The sequence below is a fragment of the Photinus pyralis genome, unplaced genomic scaffold (assembly GCF_008802855.1).
Source record: "Photinus pyralis isolate 1611_PpyrPB1 unplaced genomic scaffold, Ppyr1.3 Ppyr1.4_LG6, whole genome shotgun sequence".
Taxonomy (NCBI): domain Eukaryota; kingdom Metazoa; phylum Arthropoda; class Insecta; order Coleoptera; family Lampyridae; genus Photinus; species Photinus pyralis.
In genome coordinates, this window is record NW_022170663.1 from 721,008 (window position 1) to 747,897 (window position 26,890).

The 26,890-nt window shown below is 34.0% G+C and overlaps 2 non-coding genes and 1 pseudogene across 2 annotated transcripts; all 3 read left to right on the plus strand.

Annotated features, from left to right (window-relative positions):
• LOC116174448 overlaps nucleotides 1-26,890 on the plus strand; it is a 76,802-nt pseudogene that overhangs the window by 15,358 nt on the left and 34,554 nt on the right.
• Nucleotides 16,930-17,001, plus strand: Trnah-gug. The gene has a single exon. It is a non-coding gene; the product is annotated as a tRNA-His (tRNA).
• Nucleotides 17,784-17,855, plus strand: Trnah-gug. The gene has a single exon. It is a non-coding gene; the product is annotated as a tRNA-His (tRNA).

Genomic DNA, 26,890 nt, shown 5'->3' on the forward strand with positions numbered 1-26,890 from the left:
TTCCCCCACCAAGTATTTTTTTCAGGATCGCATATCTCCAGATGGTATCGAAAACTTTTTACAGATCGAAGAAGACAGCACTAATAATTATCCTGTTGCGAAAGCATTGTGTAGGTATTTCTGACTCGATCGTAAGAATATTGTCGACGGTGAGATTTGAATACATTTTCCAGCCGGCTTTCCATCTTAGTCTGTGTTTCAACTTTTTAGTGCACTTTCACTTTTAACAAATAAAAAGTGCACTTTTGCGTCTGTCTGTCTGTTTGAGTCACAAAGGCTCCGGAACTACACTACTTACAGACTTGGTATTGGTGTCATTCGATCAGAAATTAAAAATTATTTCTTGTTTGTATTCTCGTTAAGGCATGAAATGTCCATAAGGGCTATTAAAATCGAAAAAACGAATTTGAAAGTGCACTCTTCGGGATGTTAAGTTCACCTCTAAAAAATATCCATTATAAATCTTCTAATTGACTAGTTAGTCGGTGTTTTGGTACAGCGTCCAGACTCAAACATTAAATTTTGTTACAAATTGTAACTCATAATTGAATTGCTTTGTTCCTTAGGAATATGAGAAGAAGACAAATTTATTTATGTTATCATCAAAATCGGTGAAAGGTTTTCCAATTTAAAGCTTGTTTCCACATGGTAGAGGTATACCTACCTCAAACGCAGTCGTCAATGTGACGGTTACATCATTAGAGAAATAATTAAAATTCTATTAATTTAAAGGGAAGAGAAAACGGATGAGAGTTGAAAAATCTGGAAATCGTATATGCAAACCATGTTAATTCCTTTCTTATGTTTACAGAGTGCACATTTCCCACGACAATTTTGAATACGAAATGAATTATAATTCTTCTGTGCCACATTCAATACATAAATTACATTTGTATCCTGGATAGCAGATAGAAAAAGGGAGCAGGAAAGCAATTCCATTAATATGCCTTCTCTCTCCTTCAATATATTGCACCGGAACATTGCCACCTGTTCATCCACCGTCAGTCGTTTATTTCTGTTCTTCCATTACGCACGACCATTAAATTTATACACAATTTATGACATTGATATGGGGGAGTTTGTCGAATGTGACGTTCACGCTAGAATATTGCAAGTCGCTTCGGCTCACGACCGCACACTATTCCGAAATTATGTTTTAAAACGTTAGTAAATTACACATGAGTATAAATCATAAATTATTTCCTGAAATTCCAGACCTTATACCGTTCATGCTTTTGTAGAGCTTGTTTGCATAATTACTACATTGCCGAATATATTTTCTGAGTTTCAAACAGCCACAAAACTTCCAAAGCTTTTATACATAAATTGTGAGAGGAGGTAAACGGCTTTTAAATTTGAAATGTTTTTCACTATTGTAAAATAAACATCAAAGGAGTCGATCTAATGAAAGGAATAAGGGCGAAGAAAGGATCGGTCGGAAAACGCGCAGGATAACCGTATAATTTGAAATTGTAATGAATTAATGAGACGTCGTAAACATTTCCAAATTTGCCAAGTTTTAATTTCAATTAAGGGTAGTTCCAATCTCCTTCCGCGTGTTTAAACAGTTTCCCAAATGTTTCATGCTTTGTGCATAAATCAATAGCACTATATGCAAATATTCGAATAAATCAGTCATAAAATTAAACATGTGGGTCAAGGTTGAGGTTTTCCTCTCGTAAGCATACGAATTGTTAAAATTGCGTGTGCATAAATTTCCGTTCTTATTGATTGCTCAAGTTGGAAACCTTGGGGAGACGTAAAACTGCTACTTGTTTTGGTTAACAGTGGAATTTGAGTATATCGATTGCGCAGTTTTTCTTTTATGGGAGAAATTTAATGTGGTATTAATCGAGGGTAGGTTATGATTTTATGAACTTGATTTCTACAATTGTGTTCTTCATCATCCATTTCTATATTCGATTGATAAGGCAAAATTAACACCATTTCTGTTGTTGGTCGAACCCTTAATGCCTAAACTAGAAATTATTGAGGAAACTACTTTTTTCGATGGAACTTTTTTAATGTTGGATTTAATACAGAAGTTGATTGAGTATCTCTTTTTTAGAAAAGCAACACTGATACAATTTCGCCATTAAAAGTTAAGGCTTTAATAAAAAATTTAAAACTAGACGCGAGAAAATTACTGTCAGTCTCATTTATGAATAATTTCACGTTTATATCGCCGAGTTTTAAATCCAAGGGATACAAATTAAACTTTATTATCGCTCTCAATTGCCAATTTACACAAAGCAAAAATTGTTCGATCGGGGCGTCTTAGTTTACACCTTCGTTTTGGCGCAACACGGCGAGTGTTGCAGTGAATAGTGGGTTATCGCTTGTTTGCCAAGACAATAGGGTTCGGAAGTTATACAGAGTATGGCCAGAGTACGATAGTTATGTAAACAATACCAGCGCCGCTCCCTGGGGATGTTTTCTGAAAATCGGCCAAACGTCAAGGAATCTCTAGTAAAATAACAGCCCCGCTATTAAACCCGTATGCTTCCGATGTAACTTCATTAATTTGGTATTCCATTTCAGGTTCATGCTTCATAATCTCCCATTGAGCAACCTACGCGGAGGGAAAATAATGGAAACGTACACCGAGGTCATGCTGCTCCAACGGTTGTTTCTTTTTATTACCTTGTTTGGACAATATTCCATGGAATTCGATATTCGTAAGTAACTAGATAAATAAAGTGTAATTTGGAAATATCATATTCCAACAATCTTCAGAGTGCCAGAAAATCTCTAAATATATTTGGCATTGAATTTCTCATTTACTGCTATAATAAGAGAAATTGTACTTTTACTTTCAAGCTGCATAAAGACCACAAAATAAGTGTTCACCTACAAAATCGTCTTACATAATTATTGAATTTCAGTATATTCGTATAAATAAAATAAAGCAAGGTTCATATTAATAATATAAAACCGTTTGAATTTTTAAAAATTTAACCCTATATTAACTACTGATAAACTGAAGTAATGTGTATTAATTTAACTCGAATATCATGTAAATTGAGAATAGTTAGTACTTAATAGGTACTAACTAATTGTTCATTTAGAACAGATTTAAAGCAAGTGCCAAAATTAGGCAAGTATAATCTTTAAGAATAACAAGGAAATGCAGAATAATAAGAAAATATGTATACTAACGTAAGTTAAGAAAGTAATATCTTTAATAGTTACACTAATAGTTTTAAACGACGTGAATATAACGAAAATATTTCATTTAAGTAGTACCGAATCGGTTTGCTTAAGGAAAACATTCAAGACAATTGAGAATTTGCTGCGTGGATTTAAAATTTTGACTCCATTATACTTTTAACAGTTGCTCATATAGAGACCATTTGTGCAAAATAACATACACTAGTGTCAGAGAAATTTGATGCATGGTTAAGACAACAAATTTTGAAACTGGCGTTAGATTTTCCTTTATTCCATGTGCCTATGTATCAAATTTCGCTTAAATTCTTCCATAAATAAAAAAGTTGGCACTGCGCATGTGCAAAACAAAATTTTGAAACTGGCGTTTGATTTTCCTTTATTCCAAGTGGCTATGTATCAAATTTCATTTAAATACTTTTATAATTAAAAAAGTTTGCAATTCGGTTTATAAATGGTCGAGATGCGAAAAGGGCACTGTGAATTTTGAATCGATTCGATTCAACTTTTGGCATTGCGTATTATATGGCTAAAGCTATGCCCATATTGAATTTCATGCAATTCAGTTCATAACTAACGGAGATGTAAAAGCAATCGGACATTTCTAAACAAAGTTATCGTTCACACGGACAGATAGAGGGACAGACAGACAAAGGAACAGACGGACAGACCAACAGGCAGACGACAGACAGCAATGCAAAATTATAAACGATCTCTAGGATCGTTAATAAACGGCAAAAGTGTAAAATTATGGAACATGTAAAAAACGGTTTTTTCTTTTTTTTTTCAATAACTTTTTTTGTAAGCGGTACAGAAAAAATTCCTTCCTTGGTGCAAGACTCGACACCATAACGAACCAAATAGCGAAAAAAGTAGTACAATAGCTCTTAAGATAAAGAACTAGTAGCGTCGCAAAACGAGAGGACGGACGGACGGACGGACAAAGTGGCCACAATAGCGCATTTTTTTTTTATTTTTGTGGAACTGCGCTAAAAAGATAACGCGCTCCGTACCTTAGGACACTTTCCACACTTTTCATTAAAAATGCATAAGCATAAGCTCTGTGCAATAATTATTTCAACAAATCTGTAATTGTTGTTGAATGTTAAATAAGTAAGACGAAAGAAAACTTTGTTATTTGAATTCTTTAGACTTAATTCTTTGGTATACTTTTTATTGCTGTGAAGAACATCGTTCTCAACAACACACGAATGAGGTTCAAAACCACAAATACTTCAACAAAGCATCACACGACAATTTGACCTTTACTTGCTTAAATTAAAGCAACCACTTTAGTTTCTGGTCGGCTGATGACAGTTTATTTTCAAACGCGTACCGCTCATTAAATTATTATTGTGGTTTCTTGGTGCCTTTGTTTTATTTTCTGTAAATTTGTTTAGCTTGTTTCATACAATTCAATACCAGTGCTGTTACGTTTATGTTAAACATATTATTCTTTTCCTTCTACACTAAATCAAATTTTCGTGCAGAGATGTTAGCAATGTTTAAAATTGTAATTCTACTCGTATAACTGTGTAAAAAATATCGGTAGATTTTGCTTTCCGTCGATTCGTTTAGAGATAGTTCGTATCTAAGACAGGTTGCATCTTCGGGCATTCCATGTTATTCGGTTATCTGAAACTTAAACTAGTAAATTCGAACTAATGTTAATGGTCAGTTCCCACACTATTCTTAAGTATAGATTATTTAAGAAATCTTTAATATACACCTTAGTTCCACTTAATTGTCGAGAATGTGTACAAGAAAGCGAATTAACTATATTGAAAAGTAGAAAGACCAATTACCAAATTTTAAATGAGTAATGGTTAGGAGTAATGAGGAATAAAAAAACCGAAATGGAAGGATCGTGGATTTATTTAAAGAAAATGTTTAAGGTACAAACAACGTTTGGTTTATTGTACATTACAGTAACATTTTGGAATCACAACATAACGCGTGACAGTTTATAATTTCACGGTAAATAGATTGCTAGAGGCCAATGACAAACCAAAAATTAACAATTATGGATTAATTTTTGCTTAAAAGGCATTTAAATAACAAATTTAATGCTCAATAAAGCATGAAATAATTAAAAATGCAAATCATGTGCGTTTGCCACACATGTTCATTCACTTCCTAACTGCTATAATCGAATCTCATAATAATGTTGTACGGTCGCTTGTACAGAGGTAATCCAATCTCGTTTGGTTTGGATAAACAGTTGTATCCACAGATTAATAACCTAATAGGCGATAAATATGTAAAATTCGTTACTCTTTAGAAATGTTCTTTCGTACACAAATTGAGTGCACTCCATCTTGTTCTGTGCCAAGGTTCTTCCTTCCTCCCCTTCTCGTGTAGAGTCTCATTCACCACTCCATGTTACATCGTTTTAGATCTGTCTCTTTTCTTCTCTTTCTACCCTCTTATTTCCCATATTTTCTTTGATATCCGTGATATCATTATCAATCATCAAGTCTCTGCAAGTACCCCCACCAAGTTAGTTGCCTGCGTTTTATTTTATTCAATGATAATAGTGTTTTTATTCAATGGTTTTATACACTGTAGTACCTACTCTACCTTCAGCTGTTTTTGTATTGTCTCGTCTAGTGTTCAATACAGTCTAGTTACTCTTATAATTTTTCTCAGAATTTTCATTTCCGTTGCTTGCACCTTACTTCTTTGGCTCTTGATTAACATCTAGAGTTCGCTTCCATATGAGTATATGTCTGCATATGCTTTTGTTAACTTTAATTTTTGTTTCTCTCGTAATTTCTCTTCTACAATGTGTCTTTGTATTGTTTTCTTTCATATTTCCTGTATTATAAATCTTGTGTGCTACATCGTGGTTTAAATCCACTTTGTGATTATTCCAGTGAATCTTCTACTGGTTGTCTGACTTTTTCTTGCCCCTTTGTAGCATTTCCATTCTTTTGTGTGTGGGCTACAAGCAGCCGCTGTATATCAGTAACTATCTTTGATTTGTTCATGATTTTTTCACCCTTCCTTGTGTATGCCGCTTGCATTCCCATAACTTTAAACGAAAATTATGCTACTTATGCGCATTTTTTAGCAACCCAGGAAGGCATTTTCGTTATTATTTCAACCTAAAGGGTATACCCTCCTGGTTTACAAAGCAATATTAATACACAGTATAATTATCGTACCTATTATTTTTGAAAACATTAGCGTTGTAGGGATTGATCTTGATATATCGGTCGAAATAGTTAAGATTCTTTATGTTTCACAGGAAATTTGTCCGCATGCTTTCGTAACTCTAACAGCTTAATAATGTGAAATTTGTAACGGGCTTGTGCGGGATAATGCATTGTTAGCACAACTAACTTGCTATTTCTCTTACTTGTGGTTAGAAAATTCAGACGTTGCAGAAGTGTACAAAGTGTACATTGAATATTCAATAGTTTATATATAACAAAAAAAGAACCTATGAAAAGGTGCATCCAAAGTGAGGAATAAATCTAAAGAAAAAAGGTTACAATAAAAAAACAAACTGCGACAGATGGTTCGAGTTCCTTCATCTAGCAAAAATCTATAAAATATTCAGGTGGGAAAAAGGCAAATTCGGTACATTACCAGAACGTAAAAGAGTATTTTTGCAGATTCTTGTTACAAATTTACCCTCGGGCGAACTCCCACAACGAAAGAGGTTACCATAAATATCTAAATAATCTCGTTTCCGTTCATTTTTGTACCTAATAAAATGATCCTACATAATCCACTCAAAATGAATTCGGTAAGGCACCGTAAATTACAAAGCTCGTATCTGTCATCAGTCCATCCCGAAATTAATTATATACATAAAAAAACTCGTGATTAATTAACCACCTCGTGATCTCCAGCAATAGGTATTAAGCGAAATAAATATTTATTAGCCGAATTAAAATTTCGAAAGGCAGATTCGCCTTGGCTTTTAACGAAGTTTCGCGAAGAGTTAAAATAAATGAACTTAGAGCGCTTTCTAACAATTAAGAAATTATGCTTTTGCTGAAAATATTAATTTGATTTAAGATATAGCTTCCAAATTCGAATTTAAGTGCCTACGTAGATTAGATTTTAATCTAATTTACAAATCCTTAGGGCCAGATATGGACCGCGTCTGATAATGGTTATTTCTCCTTCAACAAATAATTTTTACGCGCAATTAGCGAAATGGAAATTTTTTGAAAGCGTTGTGGTGGCGCTCTTCTATTTATTCATATGCGAAATTGTTCCTCAACAGTGCAGCCATAAATCCTTGATTTACTTTGAAATCCTTTGAAGTTGTATTGTATGATTTACCCTACACACACAACTACCCCGTACTGTGCACTAGGAGATAATCTCTTATTTGTGCTGTTGGTAAAGTAAAAGCTTGGGATTGTATGACCTGACAATTTTATTAAACAATGCAAAGTCCTTTTGAATTTCAAATGTAACGTGCGATTGCTGATAAGGCTCCGTTTGACGTGGGAGCTAAATGTTAATTTAGATTCTCTGAATAAAATTTGACTGTGGGTAATGGATAGAACACAAATTGTTAATTGAGGATTCTGATTATGCATCCCCGAGACCTTTACATTTAAGTTTGTGCAGTTCTCTTTGATAATTACTTAGCATTTTCACCAGAGTTGTTTTTCTTATTGGACGGATTTCTGAAACATGGTAGCAGGTATAATAGTTTCTTAAGTTGCAGCAATAATCAATATGTGATAAACATAGTCGTATAAAATACTACATTACTAGTCCATTATAATAGAACAGAAAACCTGAATGATACGAAATTATTATGGTTCAGAAAAGCATGAAACAACGAACGAATTTATTAGACATTAATATTTATAAGTCCTTCCTTATACATCTAAGTTCAGGACCTTGTCATCTGTCAGTTATCAATAATACCTCCATTTACATCCCATAATTAAAAGATATTCATATAAATTTTACAAACAATTTACTCAGATATTTAATAACTTAATATCATTTAATTTAATTGAGCAATAAGATCCGTTACTTACTTTCCTACAACCATCATTTAGAAATGTTTAATACGCATCGACTTTAATAGCAAAATGCATAAAAATGTCTTTTCGTCCCGATATCACGAGCTAATCAAAATTTGATTAAATAGTAATTGCAAAATTGAATTACCCCTTCAACCGGAAGCTCTTAATTAAATATCCAAGTACATATAAGTAAAGCTTTTTTAATTTACTTCCCGTGGCACCCAAATTACTTCCAGAGATAATCCGATTAGTGCGTCGAATTAAATTAAAATTAAAAGGTGTAGAATTTGAAATTTAATTTCGGGATTGTTTTGTTTCTAATATGAAGGGCTCCCTTAGGGGTGTCGGTGATGACAAATCGTGATAATTAATTATGATTTACGTACAAATGTACGACCTTTGTTAACTTTCGTTCTGTTTAGCCGCATAGCTCGTTTATTAATAATACCTTTGCTGAGATTTGGCGGACGTTAAAATGGGACGAGCCTCTCACGCGTTTCGCGCGACTTAAGCCTCTTGGGGTTAGGTAATGAAACAGAAGGATTGAATGTGCGGCAAACAAAGAGTGTTAAGAGATGTAGGGACATCCCATATGATGGTGAAGCCAAAATGTATTCTTTGTGATTTGTGACATAAAACCGCCGAAATGGCGATATATCTGAAAGCCTAGTCTAACGTGGCGGAATGCGTGATTTATGGATTCAGTTTTCTGTTTACGCATCCAATATCTAAAGAATCCCTTTGAAGATTTGACATGAATAATGCGTAATGGATGCTGCAAAATAAAATACATTAACAGTGATAGGGATTAATGAAGCGTGCCTACACAAATAATAATAGAGTGAATCAATAGCCTTAATTTGAGATGCTTATTATTACTCCACCAATACCTTATCTTTCGCTGATTTATTAATGGGGTTTTCTGCCTCGGGGAACACGTACACATTGTTAGCATTTATACATAATGCTCCCAGGTTTTGGTTGTTTGTTTAGACGGGTTATCTTCCAAGAATAATTTACAATTTCAAGCGTAATTTTCCGCACTTGGACTCGGATCTTTACACGAAATGTATTAAGCACCCTTTGTACGTTGAGTTTTAGGCAAATATAGGTATTACTAAATTTTGTAATATTGATTATTATTAATTCAGCTACGGAACTAAATGGGAGAAAGGAAGAATACTGCCTTCTATCAACTTGCTGAGCTATACTTACTATGTTACAAAGTGCGATGCAGACGAATGAGAAAACGCATTTGGTGTAACGTCGGTTTAGCATCCCCAAGAATTAATGAATTCTTGGAGTATGAATCGTCAAAAAACCTCCTTTAGTTTTTGGAGGTTTAATTGGCTGATGTAGATAATTATTGTTTTTTCTGCTTTTGCGGTTTTTATTTTTTGCTGTTACATTGGTCCGTAGCAAGTTTTTTTGTTAACAAACTTCAAATTAGTATATTTGCCGTAAATTCCTTTCTTGAAAATTTTATACAACTGTACAACGTAATTAGCAGTCCTTTGAAATTTTCAAGCTTTTTTTTAAATGCCTATTTTTCAGACTTGCATAATGTTTTATCCCGGTCGGTTTTTTCGCTTAACTTTTTATTTTCCTCCGTTAGCTACTATTAACGCAATTAAAGCTCTGGAAGTTAGCGAAAACCTTCCTTTTTTAGGTTGTCTTGTCTCAGTGGCGACTCCTGCATGTAAAGACCTCCAAAACTTTGCTAAAAGCGGTATTGTGATGACAAAGCGCTAGAGTGATTTTGACCTGGTGTTGTAAGAGGGAGAGATTTCAGAACTTCGAAGGCATAAGACGACCTATGCCCTTATTGCGTAAGTTGACAGTATTGTGGACTTACAGCAAAAAGATACATCTACAAAGCCCTCTTGGGATCGCCTTTGGATTTTCGTGTTCCTGCAAGTAATGGTGGGCCGTCATTCAATACCGCAATTACATACGACAATCAATCTACCGCAAAGACAAATTATTCCGCTATAAGCTCTTAACCTGGGGCAATTGCGACCTCCTTTCCATTCAAGCGAGAACACCTTCAAGTATCACTTTTGAAAGTACGCGAGCTTGTAAGAACGAAATTTATTAGACTGCTTAAATCTGTTAAACAAAGTGACCACTTTTTCCATAATCACCTGTTGAAACCGTAAGAGTAATTAATGTACAAAATGAAAGTCGTAAAACGCGAAACTTCGTACAGAATGCGATAGAATGTTACCTATTGTAAAGGGAATGTTTTAGCGCGTAGAACAGATTTAACATCGTTACTTACACGACTTTCAGTTTGATAGATTTACTGAATGAAGGGATAAAAGTGTCACTTAAGATTTATTTCTTACTTGGGTGAAAAATATTTAATCCGTCGTAACTTAACAGATTGTAGTTTACAAAACGTTCTCAAGAAATTGGATTGTACCTTAAAACCGCTTTTCCTTGTTGTACCTACTCCGTCTTATGCTTTTATGTTATTCTAGTAGACCATCCGCTTCCCCTATTCTAAATACAACTTTAATGTCGCAAGTGGTATTTTTTTTTATTTTCAACTTTTACGGATTTCTTCATTTATTTATTTACTACAGCTGTAGCGTTATTGTTGAAAAAGCATTTAATAAATACTAAGGTAACCATTTCTATTATCCTACATTACGAATGTCCTCTAGTTGCATTAGCTATTATTTTCTTTTGATAAAATATCACCCCATAATGGAGATGTTTTGGTAACGATGGCTGGAGAGAGGGATGAACACATTGGAGCTCCTTGAACTTATACATTATATCTCTTGGATATACACTTTGGTAAATAACGAAACGATATCGAAACTAACAAACAAGTCACATTTTTTTAATGAACTTTCTGAAGTTTAGTTAAAAATACTAATAGAGCGTCGCAATTATTCATATATTTATTAAATAAGGTAACCTTTAGTTCCACACCTCGCCAACGAGCTTGGAAGAAAACGTTATGAAAAAGCTGCCACGATCTAATGAAAAACTATTATAAGAATGAAACTAATGACCACTCTGTGATGTTGTTTTTCTTAGCTGAAAAGTAAAACATATTGACTACCACCTATTGAACATTTAATTACAAATTCGGAGTATAAGAAGACAAATATCTAAACAAATTCAATTGTACCTCAAAATTGTAAGCAAACAAATGGGACTGTAATAACACACCTAAATAAATATTGATCATCTGTGCGTGGTATTGTTTTACATTATATGAACAAAGCTGTATTTTTTATAAAAGTTTGAGGTCACTGTGAGTATGTTATTAAAATAATAACATGAAAAGTATTTGCTTTGAGTGTATAGGTAGGTACCATTAGGAGAAGTGAAACTAATACGCTTTCCAAACTCATATTATTGAATAAATAACTAATTCAATTATACAAGTTTTTTTACTGTAATATAAGCAGTTACGTTTTGGCATCCGCAACTGCAAAATGTAGAAAAATATAAAGAAACTGGCGCATGGAAATATTTGTATTAGATTGCGTGTTAGGCAGATCTAGGTATGTATAATAACAATCCAATCGTTTAAATAAGAACGAATTAATTAACTTTCGTGCGATGCCAACGAAAATGAAAAGCTGTAAAAGGTACTGCTGTCTGAACCGGAATGAGCTGAATATTTTAAACACAAAATTATTAAATTTTTCGATTTGTAGGCCGTTCCAAATTTTCCGCACGCCAAATAAATTGGAAAGGTAATCAGGTTTTAGATAAGCGTTTTCATTTTAGGTTATGGTCGGTTCAGATCATAAAGAAAGCTCATTGATTTTCAAACTCAATTTCGCATGTTGACGGATAATAATCTTCGATTTGTACATTTCAAAGGATGATTTGCAAATTTAATGCTGTTATAAACCGTAAGGATTTCATTTTCAATAAAATTAATCTCGGTAGGTATTAATTAAATTCTGTTTCGTTCAACAATGAAAGTTTGAAATTGTTTGAAACTATGAAGAAATAAACGTCTAGAAATACAACGTATCTAAACTTTTCATCGAATTTAGGAATGAGATATTGGAAAAATCTCGCGAGCACCTGTCATGAATCTCCCCTTAAACCAAATGCAAAAGTTTAACCTTTCCTCCTGATGGAAGGCATCAGACGTGCGGACCAAACTAGTGACGTTTCATTTTTCTTATTGATGATGCTGGCGGTGGCATGATCGGAAATTTACCCGCGTCTAATTAATCCTCGCGCACTACTGGTGAAATACAAGTTGCATTTTCGATATAATCCCCTAAATCACGAGTGATGGATGCTACATTTGTAGTAAACAATCAACCATTTTCGCAACCGTTCACATGTCAATTGTGAATTTAATGGATTACTTAAGCATCAACGCTTTCATTTACAATTACAAATTATCGTGACACAAACATCATTTTTCCATTTTCATATACCTATAGTTAATCAGTGATGAACGCACATTAAAGTTAGTCCTGCTCCTGCATTAATCGATTCATACGGCTTTTATGAAAAATATGAGCAACTCCCGATCTGTTTCTTCCGCCAGTTGAATCTTTCTCGAGAATGGGGATTTTTTACATGACGGCTTTCTTTTTAGGACATCGAACTTTTGATTTTCAGCAGTGATATTCGTTTTCCCATGATATCCATAATATTGATTTCAAGGCAGCTTTCTCTGCTCATTTTAGCAGTGTACAAGATTCGTTTGTTTTAGTACTGTCCTCATTTCAGATTAATGGATTAAATAAAAAAAAAACAGTTTGTCTTCCAATAAAACAAAGAAATTCGAGAACTAATCTGCGCGAGTTTTCAAATTTGCGAAACTTTATCTCCGTTGAAAGGAACGCAAACATTTTGAAAGCGCACTTACATCTTGTGCCGACAACCGAAAGAATAATCGTATAACAGAATAGTTGACAAGTTTTATCGAAAGCCACGACAAAAAATCAATTTCATACTGTAATTCACGGATGCTAGACTCGCTGCAATTGGCCCAATGGTGCTTATCAATTGTAAATTGCATTTTACCAACTAATTACCGTTCTCATTCAGCTGTGAATTATCCTTCCTGGCATTCGGTGTAACTAATAACTACGCGTGTTACCAAAAACAAACATGATTTACTACACGGATAATACTTTTATGACAGACTACTTATAAATCCGTTCTTCGAGCGCGATTTGCTAAGAAGCTTTTATTCATACATTATCTGTGAGACGGCACCGCTTGGTACGGAGATTGTTGAACAACAAGATGAAAACCCTGTATTATATGCACGTGAGTTTCACATAACCGACAATGATTGATGATTCTAAGCTTGGGTTCGTAGTATTTTTCTATTCGATCACGTAGCTTTCTTTCGACGAGTGTAACGATCGCGAGGGGTATCGAACCCTAATCATAATTTTATCTCACACGATTTGCATTCGCTTGTAGTATTTGTATGTCTATCCATCATTCATTTGCATTACCGACAAAAAGGTAGATTGTGACTTTTTGATCTACCACTTGTATGAAATTTTGTGATAATTATTCACATTTTCTTCCAGTCCCTACTTAAAAAAGCGAAAAGTCGTTTGTTAATATCTCTGAGAATATAACCTGGAGAGGCTCGAACATTCTGTTTCACCTTCTACGTATGAATACAGTAAAAGAAGGTGTTCTCATTTTAAATTAATCGCGAGAATAGTAGCAGACAGACCGACAAACCGACATCATCAAAATTTTGTTTGATTCAGATTTCGGGTGCTTCTGAACGAGTGTTTCCGTCAAAAAAGTGAGGAGAGGGGCGCATTTGTTACCCACAGAGCTGGGCAGTATTCAATTTTGTAAATACTTTTTAGTATTCAAATCCTTTAAAGTATTCAAATACTTTGTAATTAAATACTTTTATGGAAGCAGTATTTGTATTTGAAACTCAAATACTTTCACAAATATTTAGTATTCGAATACTTCGCATAGTATTTGAATACTTAACCTTCCCTTTTCTTATGAATTCTACAGGCCACATTCTATAAGAAAAATTTTTTTCCGGGACGATTTTCGAGCCTCAAAAAAACGCAGTGTATAACCTTCCTTTTTTACCAAAAATCGACTACACCAAAATTTCTCGGGAAAACACTTTTTCTTATTAATTTTGGCGCGTAGAATCCAAAAAAATTCGTACTTTTTCGATCAGACATCTCAATCAAAAGTTATAGACTAGAAACCAATTTCAAAAGAAAATTCAAAGGGCTGTAACTTTTGAACTAGTAGCCCAATCAGGGAACTGTTTGAAATTATGGATTCTACAGGTCACATTCTATAAGAAAATTTTTTTTCCGGGTCGATCTGAGACAATTTTTTTTCGTGCCTCAAAAAAAGGCAGTGTATAACCTTCCTTTTTTACCAAAAATCGACTGCACCAAAATTTCTCGGGAAAACACTTTTTCTTATTAATTTTGGCGCATAGAATCCAAAACAATTTGTACTTTTTCCATCAGACATCTCAATCAAAAGTTATAGACTAGAAACCAATTTCGAAAGAAAATTCAAAGGGCTGTAACTTTTGAACTAGTAGCCCAATCTTGGAATGTATTTGAGTGACAAGTAGGTATTTGAATACTTTTTACTGTATTCGAATACTTTTCAAAGTAAGTTAATGAAATACTTTTCAAGGTATTCGAATACTTTTTATAGTATTCGAACCCTTTGAAAGTATTCGAATACTCGAGTATTCAAATCGATTTTACGTATATTCTAAGACGGATCCTATGCATTTTGTTGACTAACAAGTAAACACCAAAACAATCCCTAAATCCTAGCTTAAATTTTATAACCGAATGAAACGAATAAATTTCAAACTAAATGAGACTGAAATGTATTTGTATTTAGCAAAACCGTCCTTTGCGATTGCCTTAAATTATGACCAACAAAATTCCATTTTCTGCATATGACAGGTCAGTATTTAAATCTCAAGTAACGACAACAAACGCTTTCCTATTAAAGAGAGAGAGGAAAAACGATCGAAAATATTGCGTATAATTTAGTGAACGTATGTTCATTTGTCGTTTCAGGTTAAATACAATGGGAATTAATTAAGATGTAAAAAGGGATTTTAAAGTCCGGGATAAAAGCAAAGAAAAACATTGATCTGCAGTTTGATTTTACTTCGAGGGATTGTTTTTAAAAGTTGTGTGAGAAAACAAAGGACCATCGGGGAATAACGGCGGCGGTGAAGGATAAAATGAGATTTCGCCCGTTAAAAGCGTAACTTTGAAGGAACCATGTTTCTGGCGCATATACCGGGCATTAAAAAATGTTAATTCCGGCGTAATTGGTCAAATTAGATTTGGGGTTTGAAATAACTCTACTGACACTTTACTCGCATTTCTTTCCCCGGCGAAAAGCCGGTGGATGAATTAAATACTACATATAGGTAAATGTAATTAAAAATTGCAATTCAGATACAATTACTGCCACAGATTTGAAAAGCCATCACCATAACGTAATTCAAACTTCAAAGCTTACTTGAAATGTCACGCAAAGTAAAGGGTATTATTATTTTTTGTCATTTCACTTGATAGCAACCGACCTTTTTAACCGAAACTGTGGAATATTTATGACCACCCGTTTTTGATGATAAATTAAAAATTCCTATAGTTAAGCTTTGACAGAATAAAAATTACCTCTTAATAAACTCACACGAGGTCATGAGAACGATAAAACTAATTGTACGTTTCACCTGTATTTTTAACTTCCCTCCTGATCTAATTAATATTTGTACGTGTACATTTAGAGGGCTTTAAATAATTCCGTCAAGATTAATTGATGTAATAAATAATTTTCTAAATATTCTCGTTAAGTGATGACACTGTGACCTGTTGGAAATTCATTGAAATATTGAAGATCAATTTGTTCTGAACTGTAATTGGGTCGCGATGTAATTTTACCCCTTTAACTTACTTTTGGTGTTCACCGTAATCGTATTTCGTTGAGAAGTTATTATAAGAGCTCGTTTATAGAGCGCCGGCGAAAGGAACAGACAGGGACTGCAAGATCAAGTAATTCACCAAAAACAAATGTGTGAGGGGTGAAAAACATACCATAAAGTAGTTGTGCCAGAATCATTTCGGTTGGGTTTGCACACTATTTACTGTCTGTTGACCGTAATTGGACAACAACAAATAAAATGAATTTTAAGTAAATGAATCTTCGGCATACAGCACCTTTACTATTTTATTTTAGTTAGAAGGTTGTTAGCTAATCTTTTATTACAAAATAACCACTGATATTCGAGTGTCCTTACAACCACATCAGTTAGGATTTGATACCAAAGGCGATGTTTAAGCTGGAATTCATTCTACCAGACGTTATTACCCTCATGGACCTACTAAAGTATACTACTGAAAATCGACTCCATGAATGCTTGTAATATGGTTGAACGAGAGAAAATGTTGCGAAAAGTTTTGGACCACAGTATTAGGTACCACTTTTTAATAATAATAATATTTATTTACCCCACAGATATACATATTTACCGTAATTCTTCCAATCTTTATTATGGGTCTGAGGTTATGTCTTCTCAACAAGGCGATCTTCTGCGTCCCCCCACTATTTTCCATGGTAATTCGGGACATGATAACAACGCCACGCTCAGAAATTAATACTTGCATGATGGTGCCTTTACTTTCACTGGTAACTAGTTTCTCAACTAATCTATAGGTTATTTCGGATAGCTGTTAGATAGAAATATGCAGCAATGGAATTGTTTACACAAGTCTTCGGAGCCGTGATCGTCTAGTGGTTAGGACCCTACGTTGTGGCCGTAGTAACCCAGGTTCGAATCCTGGTCACGGCAAGGACTGTACTTTTGTCATTTTGTATCGGTCTCGGAAAAAAAATTGAACTTCGCATCGTGCTAATTGAAAAGAAACCATATGGGCCAATTGTAACTATTTGAGTTTCGCGATTCTGTTTAAATTAAAGGAGAGCATAAAAAATCATTATCGTGTAATGGTGAATAGGAAATTGGGTATGCTATGTGATAGTAGACATCTGAAACAAGGTTACAAGGGTCCAAAACATGACCAAACAATCCCTAATTGTTACAACGTATATGTTTATTGGGCGCCTGCACATACTACCACTACTTCTTCATTACTTATTCTCTAGAATTTTTATTCCCCAATTCGTATGCCCAAAATGTTGATAAATCACTTCGTATCTATGACCCATAACCCTAATGCTTTAAAATGTGCAACCTTTTACATAGGAAGCCATCGTACTAATCTGCTTCTATGTAGACGCATTTTCAGCTGCTGATACGTGAAGGTGTGATTACTAAGGTATTCGAGTCTCAAGTATATTTTCTCCAATTTTATTGTAGCTAAACCATAAAATTATGTATAAATAAAATTACGAAACGTTTCTAGTTTAATTTTAAACAACTTAGCAATATTGATATCTCCGTGGATAAAAATAGCATCGATTAATGTAACCGGTCAGTGTCGATTACGAGATTGCGTAAAACTTCACAACTGTATATCAATGCGTTCTACTTTCATTAGCGACCGGTTACACTAGTTTTTAATATAATTATTTATATACACGGTAGCGAAATTGTTTAAACAAGTCTTCGCAGCCGTGATCGTCTAGTGGTTAGGACCCTACGTTGTGGCCGTAGTAACCCAGGTTCGAATCCTGGTCACGGCAGCACCTTGGGTGTACTGGAAGACACTTTTTTATATCTTCACAATATCTATTTAAAATCGTTGTATCAGTACCTACGAATCCCTGGAAAGACCACGTTTAATTTAAATTTTGAAATCTCATCGTAAAATTTCAATCTCAAATCCTTAAAAGTTTACGTTGTAACTCGAAATGTTATGCCAAAAATAATCCAAAATTGTAAAATGCCGACTTAGAAGTCGAAATGTTACTGTAAGTCAACAATTTTGAGGTAGTATTTAAAATATACATTATACAGAATACAGATTTGCGCTAAAATAGTTAATTGTAACTACTAAAGCTTAACTCCTACTTAACAATGAAAAAATGTGCGAACTATAATGCCATTTCTGGCATTACGATTTCTGTTCAGCCCAATTTCATAATTGGCAGTATGTTTCAAAAGCAAAGCTAGATACGGCCTTGTATATAACCGTTCTGAAAATTACAGAAGTGACAAAACACAACGTTCGAAATTTTAAACACTTTACGTATTCCTGCTGTGTGTTTTAATCTTCTTTGACGTAAAAAATCGTCATAAACCAAACGGTAAAAGAGTACGGGGTGTATAAGTTTCGGAAATACCCGTGTGAAATTGGAAAAAAGAGACAACTGGACATGTCTACCAAAAAGGATTTCAATCACTCTACTGAAAAATCGGAGAAAATTATCGGTACAAATTTTGAGATTGCATATACACATCCTCTTTTTATATTTAGTGAAGTTGTAATGACGTTTTTACTTCCTAGTGATTACAAAGGCGTAAAATTACAAGGTGTACATATTAAATTTATAAGGCTGTACGAAGGTTAACTTTAAACAATGATATACATATGTACTACCAATGTTTCAATGTTTACGTTGAATTTTAGGTATGGTTAAATGCATATTGTAACGACCAATTTTAAGCAATGATAAACAATTTGTAAAATTGCGGTGTATTTTTAAATTATTATAAGCAATCATTCAAAAGGAAATATAGGTATTGTAACCATGACAATTATAATTACCTAGGATTAATTTTTTTCTTGGGAATCTCAGAAACTAACAGCAACAAAGAGACGATTAAGGAAAATAATATAATAGGATCTCAGTTTGATGCTCTCTTTGGTTCTTTTTAAATTCATGGTTCACTAAATCTTGAAAAGAAATGTACTGCTATTTCTTATAACGGACATGTCTTTCATCTTTTAGAATTTAGAAAACTTTTGTAAAGGAAGGGTAATTTTGTGCTTAATTTTCAGGTTGCGCCCACACTGCCAAATAGTGTTTATGCTACTTCTCCAAAATGAAAGTATGATATTACGTAGACGTTTAATCCCCACCCTCAGAGCCCGGAAATTGAAATATTGTAGAAACATCAAACAGAAAACATCCCGCAGATGTTACACGAAACTGTGATGAAATACATCAAAAACAACAACACAAGATTTATTTTCGGATTCTTTTAAGGAATATTACCGCTTAAATAAGCACATATTTCTGGGACAATTCATCAAGAACGTTTTTTTTAAATCAGCTAATTTTCCATGATCAATAATATTCCTAATACGAGGTTTTGAATTTGAATATTTATGATACAAACGTTGTGAAACATTTCAAATGCAATGTTTCTGAAACAACCATATGACTCACCGAAACCCTTGTAACCCTTCGGAACAGAGTTTTCCGAAAACGGTGAATGAAAACTCGCTTTGGTACATTGAATTCTGACGGAGATCTTTTCGGTACGCTGAATAATTGGTCGGAATCGAATTTTCCGAAAACAGCAGGTAGCTGATTATGATATATTGAGTTACTTTGAATTCAGAACCAGAACAGAACAGGCTTCCAATATTTTAAGGCATTTGGATTTGAAATTGTATAATTATTTATTAATTTGCTCAATTGATAGTCCGCGATGCCTTGCTGAGTACAACATTAGTACTTAATTAGGTATTCACTCTGTGAATTTTTATTGCGTTGATAAGTGTGCTTTGCTAGCTGCATGCACATCCTAGACTATGTCTAAATTAGATATTCAGTATACATTCTCTACCCCCTGACCTGGTAAACTAATAAGACTGCACGAAATTAAAATTAATGCAAAGACGTGTATAGAGTATCGTAAATCGTCCCGTACGTATTTCTTTCGTAGGTATGTAGTATGTACCTCTAAATAGTGTTCTAAAGATTTTAACGAGAGGGGTAACCATACAATCCATTTTCGTTAGTCACCCGAAAGCGAATCGATATTCATTAATAAGTTTAACTAAGGCTTATGTTTGTCGAAGCGTGTAAGCAGGATTTAAAGAACAAAAGCGAGAACAATTTACCCAGATCTGAAAGATATGGACAGCTGGAACGTAATTACTTGTTAATCATAATTTAATTTGTATAAAAGCCACCGAGGTATATTGATTGCAGAGTAACTAAAAGCAAAACTTCTCTACGGTAATGCGTAAAATTACAGACTGAATCGATTACCTCTGATTGTGAACGATTACAAGTAACGGCACTTACGTAAAATTTAAATTGCAGCCACGAATTTGTGGGGAGGGCGACCTATTCTCGTTCCGTAAGCCATTTAAAATTATAATACCGCTAATTGAAATCAATTTTCTTTGTTCGGGTTTGATAAAATATTAAATTACATGAATTGTAAGTAATAAATACATGTCAAAGCGAGTTACGTGTTTGAAAAATAAACACGAATTCTTGGTGCTTCGGTAGAGCTTTTCGTGTCTAATATATTTATGGTTAGAAGTGGGAGCTTTTGATTTATTAAAGATTTTACCGAGATTCGTTTGTGCCCACCTTCAATAAAGTCGATGCGGAATTTGTGAAATAAAATCGATCAAACGCAAAGGTCCCGCGCGGTTAATTTTCATTTCGGGTGGGTAAATAATGCGAGAGTTTATGAAAATAATAAATCACGGAATTCGCGACAACAACCGAAACTGATATTAAAAACTGTGTACTTCAATACATAAATTTTCATTTCGGTATTTCGTTCCTTGTCCAATTGGGGAAGTTATGTCTTGGTTGTTCTAGGTTAAGAATTGCGTCGGATACGAAACCTTCAGAATATACATATAATTAGAATTTGAAATTCAAATAAACGTGATTTATTTGTATTCCAACTGAAAGTGAAGTCAAATGGTATAATAATCTTAAATTGAAGTAGAATCGTTGTAAAACTTTTTTGGGCGTTTTTTCTTCTACAACTCTCGCTAAAGTTACTATACGGCAGTATCTCATCACCGTGTTCTTTCAGTGGTAATAAATAATAATTAAACCCTTCGCTCACACAATCCAGTCGCTTTTCGACTCGTCCATTTTTAGTTTAACAGTAATCTTTGTACGTCTCCCGCTTATGATTAATCAAATTTAATTAAATTTATCACATTTCCGTGTATATGCCGCTCACAATTCGCTCGCTCCACTAATTATTTATAACGGAAAGTAAACGTTTACATTGTTGAAGTTTTCAGCGAACAACTCCTGCCAAATTACACACACGATTACGCCATTATGTAAAATCATAGTGAAATTATTGTCGAACAAACCCACAATTTAATTAAAAATTATTGATTTTACCGTTGAATGGTAAACCAATGTAAATTTATGATGAAGAGAGATATGATATATCCTCAGCTAAGTAGCTGAGCGAATAAATTCGTTTTCTTAAGAGTTAAACACTTGCCCAACTTTCATTGCAGGAAATGTAGATTACTTTCAGAGCGAGAAATAAATTGAAAATGCACACAACGAATCGAAACATTGGCAAGACTGTGTGTAAATTAATTACCCTAGCTTTAGAAGTTAAACTGAAATAAACTATATTCTAATAATGTCTAAAAAATACATAAATAAAATATAATAAAACGCCAAATTCAAAGTTGTTTAGTCCAACTGAGTTAAAGATCTGCAAGTAGGTACACTTTATACTACAAACTACTTCGCGTAGCGTGAGATAGAGTAGGCTTTATCGTGCTTTTAGCTTTCTAGAGAAAATGTGGAGGCTCAAAAATATTCTCGGTTTGTCCTTTTCTACGACTTATTAGGTAACTAAATTCGTAGATGAATATTTTACACGTGGTTTTCAAATCCATAGCTATGCTCTTTAACATAAGATGGCAACTTTCATTTCATGTTTTTTTCTATGCTTGGGGCGTCTCCAAGCGCTTGTTTGGGGTGGACGGTTGACTTAGAAAATCATTGTTTCCTCAAAAATGTACATAATAAAACAAATCGTCTAAACGCAAAATAATAAAATAAAGCTGACGTTCCAGTTGTCACAATCTGTTAATATTAGGAATTCTCCTGCATTGGTGGATGAACGTATGCAATTTCCTTAGCTACCCTAATCAGAAGCGAACGCTTATTTACAGCTGCAACTTGAGCGGTAATCTACTTTAATTCCAATTTGATAATTGTCGCCTCTGACGTGAGCGTTCTCGAGAGAAACTTTAGAAATGGAACTGACGCGTAACATAATTCCCATCAAATGTGTCCGATTATATGGGTTTAACATTTGATAAAGGTTTGACGTTTTTTTTAAGTTTTAGGTTCAATTTGCGCTGTGATCTAGAAGTTTAGCACTTTATATTGAAAATTGAATAAGTTACAGGGTAAGTGATTTATAAGTGTCTCAATTCGCAAAAATAGGTAGCCATAATTTATTTCAATTTGAATTTATACCTACGTGAAGCGTCCATTTCAATAAAGTAATTGAACATCAGTGAGTTCCATCCTTAGAAGCGCGCAATGAAAATTGTTAGATTGATTAAGTCTCCGGGACGTTCCTAAATTATGCTGTCTTTATTCACAGTCGTAATGTTTTGTGTTGAAACTAATTGTTGACGTAACTAGATTTAAAAGTAATTACTGCTCGTTGGCTGCAAGGCCCTTCCTTGACATCGCGATTCTCTGGAGAGTTTCCAAATGTTCGTTTTAGATTTGCGGTGCTCTTTCATAAGCTAAAAATGAGTGGTATCAGCTCGGTCGAATCACAACATAACTAATTCAAAACTTTTAAACCGGAACATCACCGCACAATTGCAGTGCAGGTTTGATCATGCTCCAGAAGTTTCTCCAGGGAGTTTCATAAGCACGACCTAATCAAAAAACAAGCGCTTCTATTCTCAAATTTCCTTTTTTTTCAAACTATCAGACCTCTTTGCAACCAAATTTTGGTTTTGCAACACAAACAGGCGTTTAGTCTGCTAAATAAAGAGGCTCGTGACTGGTGATTTCAGCAGCCCTAGCTATAGAGCTGCTACTGCTTGAAGCCTAAAGATGTCACAGAATTACTGTTCAATATATGTAGCATAGCCCACCCTGAAACGTTTTTCACGCGATAACGTTGCCCATTTTAAAACCTTTACCCTTAATGATATCAGCAACGGGAGAATATTTAGAAGGTGAATTCTTCAAGGGGCCATTTTTCCGACAGAAAATATTTTGAGGAAGCAATTTACCAGCACGAACATACCTATAGTTGAGTTTTTCCGTGTGTGGTTTCTCTGGAGTCGCATACGATTTCAGGTGCAACTATACTAAATGAAATCTTCTTGAAACGAAGGAGTCTACCAAGATTGTAAACCTCTTTCTTTTTTATTAACGCGATACTCCTTCGTAGATTGTTTTGTGATCACATTTTCACTTAGCGAATGTTTACTTACGTTCAATACCGCGTCAAGTGTCAACGGAGCGGATACTTCCAACGTTGAGTGAAGAAATCCTAATTACTTCACTCAACGCTTCCAGTGCTCTATATTGAAATGGAGCTTGAAGCTTATTTCAATATTTAAATTTCAACGACGCGACCGCTCAATTATAATTATGCAGGTAAACCGCAACAAAATTCGCTTTTCGGTCAGTTTAAAACAATATTGAACTATTTATGTATGACATCATAATCTGAAAACTTCAATAAAGGTAAAAACACCACACCATTCAAACCACGAACTATAATACTTTTATAGAAAACATTGTTACCACAACAAATTATTACAGAGAAAGGAAAATACTTTGTTAGGCAATGAATTATTTGGAAGATTGTGTGAAAAATTCGACGTAAAGTTCATTACAACTAGCGCATTACTCTGCCCCAATGCAAACAACTTTGAAACATTACACATCTGGTATCCCATTGAGACATAACACTAATATACTAATATTCAAGGGGTAGAAATATTGATAAACAGAACATATCATTTCAAAATATACTCGTAGTATAAATGGCAATTGAAAAACAAGTTCTTTAGGTAATATAAAAAAAACCGTCAGTGATTTAGAACTAATTATTAGATTATGGATATGAATTTGGAAAAAATCTAAGACCTTCCAAGATAAAAAATAAAGAGCAAGATTGCTCATGCTTTTACATGAAATAAGATAACAGGGAAATCAGAAGGAAAACAAAATATGGAACCAAGAGAAGATCACGGTCAGATTAGACGTAATTTTAGAGATTTAGTAATTTACGCGTGATATGGATCGTAACTTTAAAGATGACAACTGTTAAACCGGAATTTAATTAAGATCTACATCTATTGTACTTAAATGTCTAATTAATAATTGTTTCTCTATGTTTAGAATCATTCCGAGAACGTAGTGAAAACCAGCTAAAATTGGGACACTGCAACCCGTAGTGGCAGTTTTATCGTTTTCCTAACCTACGTAGTCACGAATTCTTCCAAAAAACAAGAAGTGGATTAAATTTGCTATTCGCTAAGATTAATATATATTCGAAAAAAAACTCATTCTGTGAAAGGACAAATTTACACTCTCTTTTTCTGTCCAATTTATCTTTTGTTACTGGATTACATATCAACATAATGTACGTAGGTAACCGTTTGCAAAAGCATGTTTAAATTAAGGGCGGATGTCAACCTTAAATTTTCATTCGTCGCCCCTACTAATTCTTAAGGTATCACGTAGCACAAAAAGAATTTGTATTTTTCGAGTAAAGTTTTGCTCGCCTAAACTTTTAACGATATAACTTTATTGCTTACGTACTTGGTGTCGTGTTACATTAAATTCCGTGCACTTTAATTAATCATTTTAAAGAAGGGCGATTGACCTTAATTGCAAAATAATTTTAATCTATCTTAAATGTTTCCGGAGAAAGTTACGAAGTTTTACACGTACAAAATTTTATATAAACGCCAATTCGAATTTAATGTCAGCTTTAATACCCCGCGACTTACCTTTCCTAAAAAACCGTTACGATGCCGAAACTTGGTTAATTTAATAATCTACTTTGAGAAAAGATTTTTATCTTTGGGCACAGTACGGATTTTAATGGGTTTAGTGAGCTTTTCCTTCTATTTATCAATTGGCCTTTCAAGCTTGACCGCTATATTTGTGCAAAAACTTTCCAGGAAATGTACACGTCTCTGTGACAAGATTAAGCTTCGTTGTAGTCATTCCTTTTGTATAAAGAAGAGAAACTGCTATTATGTTATACCTCTGATAAGATTTACTGCAGATGCATTCTGCCAAGAGCTGAAAAACGACTCTCCTCACATGAGGTAATTGAATTTACATTTTAAAAATTCCTTTTTACTACACTAATGGGGATGGTGTCAGTTAACATCCCAAATGGTTTACAAAGAGGATATTGCATGAGCTTTTCTTTCACCGCGTATTCATTCAAACTCATAACACCCCACGCTTTGTTTCATTGTTGTAGTTGCAAATAAGAAGTTGAACAAGTTAATAATGAAACATGCTATAAACCCCCGTTACGCTTTCGAGTACACTCAAAAGGATTATTGGTTGTAAAGTTATACTTAAATCCTATTACATTAAGTAACAACGGTAAAAGGATAATTTTGGTAACGTTTGTAATGTACACGTTAGTAAAGGTGAGTGAAAGGATTAATGTGCGGCAGTCTACGTCGACTACGTTTTTGAGGATTACCGCAGTAAACAGCTCCCACGGACGAGCTTTTTGTAATGTCTGACGTTTACCGTAATCAACGGACGGGCGCGGCGGTTAGTTTTAGGTCGATTAATGTCCAATTTTCGAGTAGTTATTATTTTACGGGGCGGCTAATGCTAATGGAGGTGTTGGGCATATTAACTTCTCATAGAATTTATCTAAGATAATTACTAGTGTAACAAATCTTATATCTTTAATTTTATTTAGTTGGCATACGTACAATATAATAAATAATAGAATTGTCAATTTAATGTTTGAAGTAAAATTAAAAACTAGGATTACCTCCCAATTTATTGCATAGATGAGTTATATTCTCCCACTATCCCGCAACATCTGGCGACCGGAATGGTAACAATAGAAACTCTGCAATCAAAAATTATACGAGGTGATTTGAATCAAGGAAGACCAACTAATGTTTCCATTGCAAAGCTGAAGGATAGATTTCAGTTTTTGAACGAGATGAGCAAAAGAATTAAAATTATCCAAGAAGGAGCCGAGACGGAAATTCAATTAGAAGATAAAAGATATAAACTCTTCCACCAGTTATTTTTATAGTCAAAAATAGAAATTTCGATATGTGGCATGAGCCAATTATGTATAATCTTTTTTCAAAAACGTACTATTCACCCGGTATAATATGCATAACCTCGGTTATTCGACCGGTAAGTATGAATTTAATGGAACATAAATTTTTAAACAAATTTGATTTTTATGATTTTTCTTGTTCATTTTCAACCAGGAACTATTGTGTAATGTATAATAACAGATTTTCGAGTATGGATCAAATTGGAGCACCTGAAAAGTATGGCATTTAGTTTCCGCCCTTTGTTTTGTCACCGAGAATCAGAAAATCCAAAGAATTTTGTGTAGCAAATTGTCCAAAATCATTAAATTTTCCGACATGTTTAAAAAATCGTCACGTAATAACGGCCCCACTCCCAGGGAGTTAGCACCATTTTCGTGTTGAGGAGTACTTAATAATTAAACCTTTGAATGGTCGCCATACTTGTAGCAAATCACACCAGAAAAAGTGTCACCATCTCCCGGTCTAAAATGATGTCACTCGCGTATGTTATTTTGCTTATAC